The sequence below is a fragment of the Leopardus geoffroyi genome, chromosome D1 (genome assembly GCF_018350155.1).
Source record: "Leopardus geoffroyi isolate Oge1 chromosome D1, O.geoffroyi_Oge1_pat1.0, whole genome shotgun sequence".
Classification (NCBI taxonomy): Eukaryota; Metazoa; Chordata; class Mammalia; order Carnivora; family Felidae; genus Leopardus; species Leopardus geoffroyi.
In genome coordinates this window covers 104,196,147-104,207,746 of record NC_059329.1, presented here as the reverse complement: position 1 = coordinate 104,207,746, position 11,600 = coordinate 104,196,147, and the positions used below count along the sequence as shown (strand labels likewise).

Below are 11,600 nucleotides of genomic sequence, written 5' to 3'. Positions count from 1 at the left end.
GACGTGTGGGCCAATTTAATTGGAGCATGGAATACATCAAGACAAAAGAGTAAGAGACTGGCTGGAAAAGAAAAGTGACACCAGATTGTCAAGGACCTGATTTGTGAGGCTAAGAAATCTGGGCTGTAGGGGCGCCTGGCTGGCTCAGTCGGTAGAGCATCTGACTCTTTTTTTTTTTTTTTTTTTAATGTTTATTTTTGAGAGAGAGAGAGAGAGAGAGAGAGAGACAGAGTGTGAGCCAGGGAGGGGCGAGAGAGACAGACACACAGAATCCAAAGCAGGCTCCAGGCTCCGAGCTGTCAGCACAGAGCCTGACGCAGAGCTCAAGCCCATGAACCGTGAGATCATGACCTGAGCTGAAGTTGACACTTAACCGCCTCAGCCACCCAGGCACCCCAGAGCATCTGACTTTTAATCTGAGGTTCTTGAGTTCAAGTCCCACGTTGGGCATGGAGCCTACTTAAAAAAAAAAAAAAAAAAAAATCTGGGCTGTATTCTGGAGGCAGTGGTGGGAAACAACAATGACTCCGTTGAAAACATTAAAAAAAATTTTTCTTGGGGCGCCTGGGTGGCTCAGTCGGTTGGGCCTCCGACTTCGACTGAGGTCATGATCTCACAGTTTGTGAGTTTGAGCTTGACATCAGGCTCTGTGCTGACAGCTCAGAACCTGGAGCCTGCTTTGAATTCTGTCTTCCTCTCTCTCTGCCTCTTCCCCACTCACACTCTCTCTCTGTCTGAAAAATAAATAAATGTTAAAAAAAAATTTCTTGGGGTGCCCAGGGTGGCTCAGTCAGTTCAGTGTTCATGTCATGATCTCTGGGTTTGTGAGTTCGAGCCCCGCATCTGAGCTGTACTGACAGCTCAGAGCCTGGAGACCGCTTCGGATTCTGTGTCTCCCTCTCTCTCTGCCCCTCTCCTGCTCATGCTCTGTCTCTCTCTCTCAAAAATAAATAAACATTAAAAAAATTTTTTTTAAACTAAAAAAATTCTTTTCACATATACAAGAAAAGTAGAAGTAATAGTATAAAAAACACCCATATACTTCTCACCAACATTCAACAATTAACATTTTGCCATATTGCTTTTATATATATACAGATACATAAATATATTTCAAAGTATGTATTACTTTTTCTTGGCTTGCTTGCTTTCTTTCCTTTTCTGGATCATTTCAAAGGAAATTATAGACATTAGAACTCTTCCTCCTAATCATTTCTCCAAATATTAAGTGTTTTCCTTCATAGCCATCATACCAGCATCACATTGAATAAATATAACTGCCTGACATCATCTAATACCAGCCATTTTCTAATTTCCCCAGTTACCCCAAAATGTCTAAAAAGCTGGGGTATTTTTTTTTTTTCAGAACCAGAATCTGATCAAGCATGTGGTTGTGTCTTCTAAGTTTTTAAAAATTTAAAACAATCACCCCGGACCCTTTTTATTGACATCCATTTCCTTAATCTTTATGTCTTCTATAAAACCTGTTGTGTTGCAGAATGCCTCACATTCCTGATTGATCTGATGGTCTCCTTGGGGGTGTTGTTGAACTTGCTCCCTCAGCCTCTATAAATTGAAGGTTAGATGTAAGGGCTCGATTGCATTCAGGAGTTTTCAGCATGTATGGCGAGAAAACTTCATTAAGGGACGCTGGTCTGCTTCATGCCTCAGCACACCAGGAACCTCATAAAAACACATTTTGTCCCAGGATGAATGATGCTAAGTCAGAGAACTGGGTGAAGGTGGGAACAGCCAGATTTACAGAATGTAATTCTCCTTTGTGATTGGCAAGTAATTTGAGGGACGTACCTGGCCACCCAGCTCACATTTTCGTAGCTGTTTAATTTAGCAAACATGTTCAAGTGCATTTCATCACCACAGCATCCCGGTAAGGTTTTATCCCTGTTTAACAGAAGTAAAAACGGAGGCTGGCAGTGCTTACCGGACTTTTCCAAAGTCACAGAGCCAATAAGTAGCAGAGGCAGGACTCAGCATAAAGGAGTTCACTTTAATTCAGTTTTTAAAAAACCACAGCCTACATCTAATTGCAGATTGTTTCAAAGTGTATCCTTTCTCCAGAATTCAATAAATATTTCTCTCCTTTATGTATCACATTTTCTTCTTATTTTTTAATATTTAGTCTTGGGGAGAGCACAAGTGGGAGAGGGGCAAGAGAGGGAGACACAGAGGGTTCGAAGTGGGCTGTGTGCTGACAAGCTGACAGCAGTGAGCCTGATATGGGTCTCGAAGTCACAAACCACGAGATCACGACCTGAGCCAAAGCACGCTCGGTCAACCGATTGAGCTACCCAGGTGCCCCTATATCAACATTTTCTTTAAAAAAAAAAAAAAAGAAAGAAAGAAAAAGTATTTCCCTTTACTTTCTTGATACCAGAGAGGCTTTGCCAAGCAAAAGCAATTTGTTTTACACTGTCCTAACAGCTGTTTCTATTGTGGGTTTAAAATTAGCAAAATGTGGGGCGCCTGGGTGGCTCAGGTCATGATCTCACGATCCGTGAGTTTGAGCCCCGCGTCGGGCTCTGTGCTGACAGCTCGGAGCCTGGAGCCTGTTTCGGATTCTGTGTCTCCCTCTCTCTGACCCTCCCCCCTTCATGCTCTGTCCCTCTCTGTCTCAAAAATAAATAAACGTAAAAAAAAAATTTTTTTTAAATAAAATAAAATTAGCAAAATGTAACAGGTGCAGGATTCCCCAAAGCTCCCTTTGTAACAATAGTTCACAACATCCAATTTTTACATTTTTAAAAAATGTTTTTTATTTACTTTTGAGAGAGAGAGTGTGTGGGAGGTGCAGGGAAAGAGGGAGACACAGAATCCGAAGCAGGCTCCGGGCTGTGAGCTGTCAACACAGACCCCCAACCCGGGGCTCAAACTTGTGAGCTTCGAGATCATGACTTGAGCTGAAGTCAGATGCTTCACTGACTGAGCCACACAGGCGCCCCTAATTTTTGTTTTTTTAAGTAGGCTCCACCTCCAACATGGGGCTTGAACGCATGACTCTGAGATCAAGTAAATCTGAGCTGAGATCAAGAGTCAGACGCTCAATTGACTGAGCCATCCAGGCAACCCCGAGACATCTAAATGTTACATGAGTTACTCGATCTGTGACTTTCAGAAATAGGGACACCCACCGGTAGGAGGAACACACACAGTCAGGTCCTGTCAAGTCTATTTGTCTCCCCACAACGTCAGAAACTCGTGGGACGGAAGTAGGAGTGTTGCCGGGTGAACTAGGGAGACCCTGGGCCCTGAGGCCTCTGCCCAGCCCTTCCCAAGGATGTCCCTGGAGGCTCTTGGTCCCATTATAAGAAAGAATACAAGGACAGACCAGACATAGTGGATGAGCAGTTGCAAGCAAGAAAGTTTATCACAATGACACTATGCTCTGGGCTCCAGGGAGAGCTGCACACTGTGGGGTTTGGGTGTCTACCTTTTATTGACAGCTGTTAACTTAGGGGATGGAATATTACTTGAGGTGGGGATTTCTTGGAAGCAGGATTTCGTACCTTTTCTTCCTTATTTGGTGAGGGCTTTCCAGCCTTCTTTGTCAGCCGGCTTGGTTTGATCTGGTTTCTTGTGGCTTTGTTTTGGGCCAGGACCCACCTCTGACCTTCCTATAACGGCGCTGGCCACAACTTCCCCTTTTTTGGTCTCCAGGTATCCTGTTAGAAACTAACTAGCTGCCTACTCTAACATTCCCCTCCCCCATCATGGACTCTGGGCCCTTACAATCTTTTCAGGGAAAATGGGCGATGGTACAGCTTCTGTAAATACTTTATGCTGCTGTGGGATGTTGACCCTGCCTGAGGGCTCCAGAAGTCCTTGCTATCTGAATTTTAGGAAACCTGATGGGCAGTGGGGAGTAAAAGGAAGTCACAGGCTTGGTCCAGAGGGTGTTGGTAGGTTTCATCTTCAAGGCAGATAGATTGGAATCCCTGGTGCAACCATCACTTATAAAGTGATGAAGTTGTTGGGAGTCTGGAAAAGACAAATTAAAAAAAAAAATTTTTTTTAAGTTTATTTATTTCTTTTGAGAGAGAGAGCAAGCAGGTGAAGGGCAGAGGAGAGGGAAAGAGAATCCCAAGCAGGCTCCTCAGTGTCAGCGCAGGGCCTGACACGGGGCTCAGACTCACGATGTGAGATCATGACCTGAGCCGAGATCAAGAGTCAGATGCTCAACAATTGAGCCACCCAGGCACCCCTGGGAGATAAATATTTGACAAGAAAATTAAACAAACAAGGTCCAAAAAGCAAAAATAACAATATAGCCACTAGTGGCCCTAAAAAGGGCAAGAACCAGGTTACAGATGGAAGGGTCTCGTGTACAGCATCCCAAATATTATTAGCAGTATCAGCCCTTTTGCCCATTTGGTGTAGCCGTGTGGCTGGATCATAGAATTTTGGGATGTTTTCCTCCACCGGTCCAGTAGTGTTGATGTAGGTACAACATGCTCTGTTAATGACAGCACATACCCCACCTTAAAGCCAGCCATAACCACATTGGCCAAAGATGGAAAGGACTTTGGAGAGATTGGAGAAATACAATGAGGTGGGAAAGCTAGTTTATCCAATGTTCCCATCAGATTTCTCCAACATGCAAATTTGATATGCAAATCCCCCCACCCCCACCCCCAAAGAGCTAATGCACCAGTGGTATCTACTCTTCCAGCCAGTATAAAGCCTATTGCCCTTCCAGTTCTGGTTGTGGGAGTGGGCAGAATTATATACATGGACTCCTGGGGGAGCCACATATCCTGGGGTACAACTGCCTGATGTTTGAGGTTATCAATGCATTGAAATCCTTGGGCCAATACAGGCTGGGTAAAGACTGGTCCCTGTAGGTTGGGAGAAGGACGTACACAGATAAGGAGACAGTTGGGAGGGGCACAAAAGTTTGTGGGGTAATTTACTATTCCTATCTCCTGGAGCTGTTGGGCCCACCTGGAAGAGTTACTGTGTGTGCAGCTGGGGAATAGAGATTTCCCCATGGCTCCATATCCTAGGTAACTGGAAAGTAATGGTTGTGAAGGGAGAAATTAAACAGTAATGCTGAGTGGTGTCCAGCTAGGCCATGATCCAAAACATGGGTGTATTGGGTTTTTATCTGTGTCATTTAGATTTCCTAAGCAGGCATGCTGCATTCCATGCTCGGAGCCCTGAACTGAGACACTGGAAAACTGTCTGCTGGTCCAAGGGTTGTTGGCAAAGTTGTACAGACTGCCCCCAGAGGTGATGCTATTTGGCAGCTGACCCATCTTCTGGATCTGTTTTTATGGGTTGAATTATTGGGAGTTATCTGAAAGCATGGACTTGGAGCTTAGGAATAATTGGGGTCCAAATCCCTGAAATGGGTGGTGGGAGTGGATAGGTCAACACAGGTCCCATTAGGGCAGATGAAAATCCCTTCTTGGGAAGGGGAACGTGGTCCAGTGTAGTTTTTCTGATGGAGAATTGTATTAGGAGAATGAGTGGATAAAATAGGGAGTAAGAAAGGTCCTTCTGAGAACATAAATGACAAATCTGGCAATTGGAAAAGTTATTTCCCTGGGAGGTTATGTTGGAACCATTCTGTGGACCTGCACGGGTTACAACAGTAATGAGAATGAGGAAAAAAAAACAAAACAAAAACAAGACTTTTGGGGCCATATCGGAGGGTTAGACCCAACAGAAAGATGTCATTGTTTTGTTTTCTTTTGCTTTGTTTGAAGGGAGGTGGTTTAAAGGTAGCAAGAAAAGCAACTCAGAGGTCCAAGTAGACAAAGGTTTGCAAACAGGAGAAGCAGTATAAGGAAAATCCAGTCAAAGCTAACATTATAAAGCAGATACTCATAGTAAGATGTCAATCACTTATCTTCTTGGAGATGTAGCGTAGATCTTCCACTGGCTCACAGGAATAGGATGGAATGTCTTCAGTCGTCGATTGTGGGTAGTCTGGAGCCACTAGTTTTATTCTCGACAAATGAATCCACCTAGCTATACCTTAGGGCTTAGCTGCTGTTGGGGTGCTGAGAAGAACCTGGAAGGGTCACTACCATTCAGGGTCTAATTGAGCTGAACGTAAATCCTCCTTCCAGGTCTTTAATAAAACCATGTCCCCTGGCTTGATCTGGGTAGGGACAGGTTCTTTCTTGGGTTGGGCACAAGTAAAGATGATCTACTGGACTGGTCCTAACTGATTAAATGTCTTATAAATTCGTGGGTTTCTGAATCAAGTAGCAGATCTGCTGTTAAGAAAGGAATTTCAAAGGGGCTGAGTTGGAGGTTCCTTTTTGGGGCCATTCTCAATCTCAAGAGGGCTACGGGCAGGAGTTTTGTCCAGGATTCTAAGGTTTCCTGGAAAGATTTTTGGCCAAGATTTTTTAAAGGGTTTGATTAGCCAAGGATTGGGGTCTCCAGGCAGCATGGAGGTGGTCATGAACTCCCAAGGCAGAAGATACTTGTTGAGTCACTCTTGCAGTAAAGAATGGGCTGTTATCACTCCGCAGAGACTTTAGGAGCCCAAAGTGTGGGATGATTTCCTTTCGTAGAGCTTTCATTACCTCTTGAGCTTTTTCTATTCTACCAGGATGAACGTCTACCCAACCAGTGAAGGTGTTCACAAAGACCAAGAGGTATTTATATCCCTGATGGGGGCATCTGAGTGTGGTCTATCTGCTAATCTTCTCCAGGGTATGTGCCTTGTCTTTGGATGGTCTGGAGGAGTGGAGGTGGTCTAAGCCCTCCCCCAGAGGTGTTCTTGTGACCTAGGTTACAGGTCCTGGTGACTTCCTTGATCACCCTTGACAGGCTAATTCCTCAAAAGACTCTATTAACTAAGGAGGTTAATGTGTCTCTTCCCACATGAGAGGAGTCACGTAGTCCCTTGATGATTTTCCATTGGAATGCCTGGGGAAGCATCACCTTTTTGTCTTGTGTCCGCCATCCCTCCAGATGTAGTTGGTGGTCTTTCTGCTGAGCCCAGTTTATTTCCCTCTTTGTATATTGGGGCCTTTGTGGGAGGATTGGCCCATGAAGGAGTAAAGCTACCTCTACTGGGAGTTTGGGGCCCTAAAACCATCTTTTGGAGCTTGTTACACGTATTTGGGGCTGCCTGGCTTATAAAATGAATTCCCAGCACCAACTGTCCCTCTAGGGTATCCAGATCTACATGGGTGCTTCTGTGGCCCTGCTACCAGACAGGACTGAAAAAGAGCAGGATTTTCATCAGGTCCTTGGGTGATCTCCCTCACCTTATCATGGTTTACTAGCTTGATGATACATCTCTTCATGCCTTCCAGGAGGCACAGTACCATGTGGTCTCTGAAGGCTAGTCCCTGCTACCTGGGCTGATAATTCTGATAAGGGTCTATCTGAGGGACAGCTGTCATTCTAATGGGACATCTGTTAGGCTAGGTAGCATGAAGGACATCTGCCCAGATGTAGAATCGCTCCTCTGTACTGCAGCAATGAGAGAGAATGACCACAAGGTCCTTCCAGGTTAGATCAAAAGACTAGAGTCAGGTTCTGGAATTCCTCAGTAAATTTGCTAGGATCCTCAGAAAACTGGCCTAAGCACTCATGGCACTGCCTGAGATCGGACATCAAAAAGGGAACATAGAAGGGCACCAGGGTGGCTCAGTCGGTTAAGCATCTGACTCTTGATACTGGCTCAGGTTGTGATCTCCCAGTCATGAGATCAAGCCCACATCAGGCTTCATGCTCAGTGGAGCCTGCTTGGGATTCTCTGTCTGCCCCTTCCTGGCTTGCTTGCATACGTGCACTCTCTCTCTCTCTCTCTCTCTCTCTCTCTGTCTCAAAATAAATAAACAAACTTTAACAAAATAAAGGGGGTGGGGAGAACCTGGTGGCTCAGTTGGTTAAGCGTCGGACTTCTGCTCAGGCCATGGTCTCAGGGTTTGTGAGTTCTAGCCCCACATTGGGCTCTCTGCTGTCAACACAGAGCCTGCCTTGGATCCTGTCTCCCTCTCTCTCTGCCCCTCTCCCACTCAAGCTCAAAAATAAACACTAAAACCAAACAAAAAGAGGAACACACACTCTTGTGGTCCCCTAAGATCCACCTGCCATCTCCTGGAGGGGGCAAAGAAGCTCTTTCTTTTGGCCTGAGTCTGGTAATGGAGGGTAGATGGATTGATAGGGTGGGGGATTAGTTGCTTAGGCTGAGGAGCCAATGGCTGTTGGGGTGTTAATCTGGTCCTGGGTTGTTTCGAGGGGGGGTTACTGAGGGGAGCTACTGCAGGGAGAATTTCTTTCTTGGGGCCAAACATGTAAATGACCCCTCCCCACTGTGCATGTTTTACATTTCTCAGGGTCATCCCTGAGGGCCATAAAGGCCTGGATGTAAGGGATCCCTACCCACTCTTCTTGTCTCTTACTGGAGAGATCAAGTTGCAATATAGTTTTATAGTTAGGACTATCATTTTCTGACTAGATCTCTAGCTTATATGGAGGCCAAGGAATGTTACAAAAGAAAACGAGCATTTTCCTACTTAGGCTGGCTTGCTTTCTTTCTTTCTTTCTTTCTTTCTTTCTTTCTTTCTTTCTTTCTTTTTCTTTCTTTCTAATGTTTATTTTTGAGAAAGAAGAGAGACAAGAGTGTGAGTTGGGGAGAGGCAGAGAGAGAGGAAGACACAGAATCCCGAGCAGGCTCCACACTGTGGCACAGAGCCCCATGCAGGGCTCAATCCAAGAATCTCAGCTGAAATTCAGAGCAGGATGCTGGACACTTAACCGCTGAGCCACCCAGGTGCCCCTATTTAGGCTTTCTAATGGGAACTGATCCCAGTGGCTCAAAATATATCCCAGAAGAAAGTCTTTGGGTATGGAAGTGGAATCTCCCATTGTCTTCAGGGAGAGAATTGACTCCTGTTAACTAGAAAAGGAACAACTAAACCAGGCCTCCCACTACTAGAAGCCTGGAGTACTATTTCCCTGAGGGGAATTAGTTCTCTCTCTCTGGAACCTAATAGGATCTCAATTGGGAACTCTTCTAGAGAGTTCCAAAGGCGAGTGGACTGTGGGCATCCCCAGCCTGCTGTCCATTCACCCGGTCATCATGGCTGTGGCCAGCATGCCATGTGATGACCCAACAACAGCCCTGGTGTCCCAGGGCCCACGTCTCTTCCTGGCGTCTGCCATCCGGAGAGTGACAGCCTTCCGGACGACCCTAAATGAAATGATGCCTGATAATTCACCCTGATGTCCCAGGATGGATCCCTTGGAACCGAGATCATCATGATTTCAAGATCACTGAATATCCCACTCTCCTTCTGTTGATAGGCCTCTTAACAGTTGGTGGCAAACAACAGCCACCAGAGACAGGGGTCCCTTTGAGTGTCTAAATATTTCTTGCCTGACCTGTTGAAGTCTCCTACTTGGTGGTTAGCTCTGGGGAAATTAACCTCTATTTTCCAGTTCTCTTTGCATCCCTGAATTATTTGGGTGGAGCCACATTTAATTAAGTGGTGGATAAGGCCTACCCACAGATCCACAGGGAGAGCTCTCTATAAGTGGGGTCCCTTGCCAGGGAGCAAAAGGGTTATAGCTTATTATACAGTGATCTTTGCAGTCTGAGTTGGCAATCACGCAGCACCTGTGCAATGGGTGACAGAATATCTCCCAGGTCCCTGTGCCCCGCCACCAAAAGAGAGTGCCTATGTAGGTATAAGAGGAAGCGGCTGAAGCCACACAAGGAGGGGTCAGAGTGTCCCTGACCAAGAAGCAGATTCCTGCAGAGACAGCCTGGGAATATCAGTCACCTAGGGACCAGTGCAGAGGATCGCTGGTGTCGCTTCCACGAGGGGCCATGAAGCACTCTCTTACATGTCTGGGAGCACTAAGGAACAGTCCTGTGTGTGCATACCCAGAGGAGCCAAAGTTTTAATTACCAGTGAGATGGAAAGCCCTATGGGATTGCTGTGCTTCCTGAGAAATAATCTCGGACACTTCCATACAACTTTTAGTCACTTAAGAGTGCCTTTCGGCTGGAAGGAGCAAGTGTCCCTTTATTCTTCGGAGCTGAACATTAGTTTCTCATAAATGCTACCAGACCATCCGGTTCCCAGGTAGATCAGAAAGAGAGAGAGAGAACAAAGGAATGGTGACTTGACTAAGCAACACTCCAGCCCCAGTGGTGGAAGTTGAGACTCACCGATGAAGAGGGTCCCTCAACACGCAGGTTACCTCCTTCTGACTGGTTCCCCAAAAAGATGTTGCCAGGTGGACTGGCGAGACCCGTCCCGTCCCCTGAGGCCTCCACCCAGTGCATTCCAAGGATGTCCCTGGAGGCTCTGGGTCTCATCGCAAGAAAGAATTCAAGGACGGACCAGACATAGTGGATGAGCAGTTGCAAGCAGGAAAGTTTATTAAAGTGAAAGTATGCTCTGGAGAGGTGAGAGCGGGCCGGCTCCAGGGAGAACTGCACACTGGGGGTTTGGATGTCTACTTTCTATCGACAGCTGTTAACTAGGGGTGGGATATTTATTACCCGAGGCGGGGATGTGTTGAAAGCAGCGTTTCGCGCCTTTCCTTCCTTATTTGGTCAGGGGTTTCCAGCCTTCTTTGTCAGACACTTTGGGCCAGTCCAGTTTGATCCGGCTTCCTGTGGCTTTGCTGCCAGGACGGGCCTCTGACTTTCTTAGAGCTGCGCTGTCCACGACTTCCCCTTTCCTGGCCTCCAGGTATCCTGTTAAAAGCTAACTAGCTTCCTACCCTAACCGGAGCACAGGACAACCTAGAATCACGAGATAAGGGGTGTGGTGCGATGATGAACAAACCAGGGAAGGGACTTAGGAGGATCTTGGATCCAGGAAGGAACTGGGGAAGCTATTACTGGACTTCCCAGGAATCCCGGTCTCCAGCTCAGATCCAGCTGCTAGCAGGAGGCCCTACAAGGTAGCTTCTCGGGCAGTGGCTAACTGCTGAGAGTCCCTCTGCCCAGCGGGAAACTACGATGGTCTTAACTCTGGAAGAGGGAATGCAACACTGCACCTAAGTGGAAAAAAAAAACAACAAAAACAAAAAAACGCGTTTGGAGAAGAGAACTCGCTCTTTGCCCACTCCGAAAAGCTAGAAGCAGAAGAACACGCCTCCACGCTCTTTCCCGGATTTTAGTGGTTGCCTCCAGCCAGCCCCTCTCTCAGTACGTCTCTGTTATTGGTCAGCATTGCCAAGCATCGGCAGTCACAGACAATATCCGGAACCAATCGTCTCCAATCCCCACCCCGTCTCTCCGCCAACCTGTGAGTGACATACACGCGAACCAATGAGAAATGAAAGTGGGGATAAGAAAACGAGACTCCTTCCCCTTTTCCTCAGCTTGTTCAGCAAATGGTAGAAAAGGCTGAGCAGCTGATACCAACCACCAATCCGTAAGGATGGAACGGGGACGAAGAGAAGAGTGATGGGAGGGGGTGACGTGGCAGTGACGGGGACATACACTGAAATGAGTGGCGGAAACCCCGGCCAATCGGTCGTCGAATTGGCCGGGCACTCTGCATTCTCGGGTCCTCCCCGAGCGCCGGAGACTTCGGGAAAGCACCAATGAGCTTGAACATGAGTCTGATTGGCCTTCATTCGAGCCAATC

General features: G+C 46.7%; 1 long non-coding RNA gene across 1 annotated transcript; it reads right to left on the bottom strand.

Annotated features, from left to right (window-relative positions):
- Positions 1-3,359: 3,359 nt before the first annotated feature.
- On the bottom strand, positions 3,360-11,465 carry LOC123601738. Its single transcript, XR_006714247.1, has 2 exons — positions 10,166-11,465; positions 3,360-3,996 (listed from the first exon to the last, which is right to left on the bottom strand). It is a non-coding gene; the product is annotated as an uncharacterized LOC123601738 (long non-coding RNA).
- Positions 11,466-11,600: the final 135 nt, after the last annotated feature.